This window comes from Elephantulus edwardii, unplaced genomic scaffold (assembly GCF_000299155.1).
Source record: "Elephantulus edwardii isolate Elephantulus edwardi_28Jun2011 unplaced genomic scaffold, EleEdw1.0 scaffold00167, whole genome shotgun sequence".
Taxonomy (NCBI): domain Eukaryota; kingdom Metazoa; phylum Chordata; class Mammalia; order Macroscelidea; family Macroscelididae; genus Elephantulus; species Elephantulus edwardii.
In genome coordinates, this window is record NW_006399917.1 from 1,422,516 (window position 1) to 1,426,092 (window position 3,577).

At 41.2% G+C, this 3,577-nt stretch overlaps 1 protein-coding gene across 1 annotated transcript in view; it reads right to left on the reverse strand.

The window, feature by feature from the left end:
- KLHL5 (kelch-like family member 5) overlaps window positions 1-3,577 on the reverse strand; it is a 104,612-nt gene that overhangs the window by 30,996 nt on the left and 70,039 nt on the right. The gene's annotated exons all lie outside the window — the stretch shown is intronic.

Consider the following 3,577-nt stretch of genomic DNA (forward strand, 5'->3'; position numbering starts at 1 on the left):
GGGGAGACTTTGCTTAGGAAAAGTCTATTACAGGTGAGGGTAGGCTTAGCTCAGGTCAGGGACCTGGGGTGTTTTTCTGAGAAGTGAATGACTTGTTTATTGGTAGAGCTGTTTCCTGGAATATACTGTGGGGAGGGGGGAACTGACAGAAAATGCCTAGAAACGGATTAAATAGAGTCACCCTTATAAATGAGTCAGGTGAAACCGCTCTTGCTCATTTGACAGGGGTCTAGGGTAGGCCAAAAGTGTTTTCTGGAGGAATTCCTTTGTTACATGGAAAGTGGTTTCTTTTCACCCCCTCTTTCCCTGTTGTTGAGAATGTTATTGTTGTTGTCATGTGCCATCGATGTGCCATTGAGTTACCTAAGACTCACAGCAACCTTATGCACTATTGCTCTGAACTCTCTTATCTTGAGCCTGTCTTGCTGTCTCTGACATAGCTACCCCCATTACTCTAGTTACTGTGATAATCCACCTCATCTAGAGTCTTCCTCTCCAGAGATGTCCCTTCACTTTTCTGAACATGATATTCTTCTCCAAGGACTGGTCCTTCCAGACAACACAGTCAAAATATGTGAAATGGAGACTGAAAAGTTCTGGAGACATGACACATCCTGGATGTACTTCTTCCTCGGTTTTGAACCATGCAATGTTTCCTTGCTCTGTTCTGATGACTGTTTCTTGGTCCGAATATAGGTTTTGCATGAGCACAATCAGGTATCCCATTCTTCTCCATGATAGCCAGAGTTTGTTGTTATCCACACAGTCAAATGCCTTTGTATAGTCAACAAAACACAGACAGACGTTCCTCTGGTATTCTCTACTCTCAGCCAAGATACACTTGATATTGGCTATGATGTCTCAAGTGCCACATCCTCTTCCAAACCCAGCTTATATTTCTAGTAGTTCTCTGTTACTGTACTGTTTCAGTCATTTTTGGACAATCATCAACAGGATTTTGCTTGCATGAGATATTAGTGATATATTGTTTAATAATTTCCACACTGTGTTGGATCACCTTTTTTTTGGAGAAGAATACACACAGCAAAACAACCAACAGTTTCTACATGTATAATTCAGGGACAATGACTACGTTCTTTAAGTTGTGTAACCATTCTAAACCTCATTTTCTAAGTTGCTCCCAATTAGCATAAACTCACTGCCCTGTAAAGTCCCTATCTAGACTTTTGAGTTGTGCCTGTCAATTTGATTGCATACCGTTAACTGTGTATTTGATTGCATATAGATAGTATGCATGAGAAAGGTAGATGACTAAGAACTGATGCCTTTGAATTGTAGTGTTAGTGAAGAGTACTGAATATACTATGGAGTGCTGAAAGAACTGAAGAGCAAGGCTGTCAGTTTAAAGACTAAGGTGTGTCTGATCTGACCCCAAGGTATTTTCAATTGCTTCCTATGCATCTGAAAATTGGAGAGTAAATAAAGACGACAGAAGAAGAATCAATGCCTTTGAATTGTGTATTGGAGCAGAGTATTGACTATACCATGGAATGTCACAAGAACAAGCATGTCTGCCTTAAGAAGAGCAACCAGGGTGCTCCTTTGAGCCAAAAATGATGAAACTTGGTGTCACATATTTTGGACACATCAGGAGGGACCAGTTATTGGAGAAGAGAACGTCATCCTGGGAAAGGTGGAGGGTCTGTGAAAGAAAGGAAGATCCTCAACAAGATGGACTGACACAGTGACCAGATAATGGACTTGACAGAGAGCATGAGGATGATGCAAGGTTCAGATTACAGGGTTGCTCGGAGTTGGAGTTGACTTGATGGGACCTAATAACAACAACAGCCAAAAGAACAAACACTTCTGTGTTGGATGAAGTGCCACCAGGGTGCTCCTTAGAGCATCATGCCAAGAAAAGTAGAGACTCAGTGAATCAGATGAAGAACTTCAACAAGATGGACTGAACCAGTGACTGCAAAAATGGGTTTAAGTTCTGTGGAGATTGTAAGGATGACCCACAGAGGGCAAGGTTCAGATCTGTGGTTTTCCAGGTCACTAGGAGTTGTAGTTGGCTTGACAACACCTAACATGGATAGTTCTTAAGAAAGCCTAATGCTTACGGCAGACTTTTTAACTACTTAAGCTCTACTATTGCTTGGTTTTAGGAGGACTGACTGCAGGGGATATTTTTGGTTTAAGGTTTAATGGCGATCTTGGACTAAATAGTTTTCCATTCAGCCTTCCAGTTCTCTGGGGTGATGTCTGACAAACTGACAGTCGAGTGGGAGGATGCACACACTGCCATGACTTAACACATTTTTCAGTAACATAGATTTAAGATATATTTGAAAAAGCATTTTCTTCCCTTCCTATTAATCACATTAATGAGATTGTACTGTACTTAGATAAGACAATCTATTAGTGTGATCATTACCAGGGAACTGAGTGAAATTAATTTGTTTAACAAATATCTATTGAATTTTTACTAAGTGCCTGATACTTGACAGAAAAAAAAAAAAAAACTAAACAGATAAGAGCTCTCTGCTCCTGGGCCTTGTATTTTGGTAGAGAAAAAGGTCACACAAGAATCTTATGTACTATAAATGCTAATAAGAAAAGTAATCCCTGTGGCACTGAATCACTCCTAGCCGAAAGGCCACGATTCTCTGGTGCTTTGAATCCACCACTTGCTCCAGGGGAGAAAGACAGACAATCTCTTCCTGTGTCATTTACAGCCTCCCTCTGGAAATCTACTAGAGGGTTAGCTGTGAGTCAGTTTCAAATCAACAACAATGACTTTTGCTTTTTTTTTTTTTTTACATTAATAAGAAAACTGACTAGATCAAGAGGGATGAGAGGGTTAAAGGAGACTTCTACAATAAAGAGTCCTCATGGGACGGAAGCCCAATGAGAACTGGATACCAAACATCCAAGGAAAGAAAAGGTGAGACTGAAGGTGGCTTAGTGCATCCGAGGTCCAGGAAGGATGTCAGTTTGATTGAGGAGAGTGGGCAACTGGGCAAGAGTAGCCAGACGATGCAGGACAGAGAGAACTTACTGAAAGACTTTAATTTGAATGAGATGGAGGGTTAGCACAAAGCTGTGAGAAAAGTCTGATATGATGACATGATTAGAGTGATAAATATCACTTGGAAGTTATAAATGAAAATCTGTGAAACAAGTACTTGTGAAATCAGCCAAATGAGATACATCCTGCACTGATGCGTAAACCAAACCAACACACATTTGTCACATTACGTATTTTGCCCTTAAGTAATATACAAGACACACACATACAAGTTTAACTCCAAATGGCTGGGAAAAAATGCAAAAGAGTCCATCTACTCCAACTCCCTGAACAGTGATTTTCAAAATATATGTTGTTGTTGTTGTTATGTGCCATTGAGTCGCCTGCGACTCATAGCGAACCTATGCACAACAGCCCTAAACTCTGCTCTGTCCTGTGCCAATCGCACTGTCTCTGACACTCCCATCTCAATTATCCCAGTCACTGAATCAACCCACCTCATGGAGTGCCTTCCTCTCCTGCGCTGTCCCTCCACCCTCCCAAGCATGATGTCCCTCTCCAAGGACCGGTCTCTCCTCACAA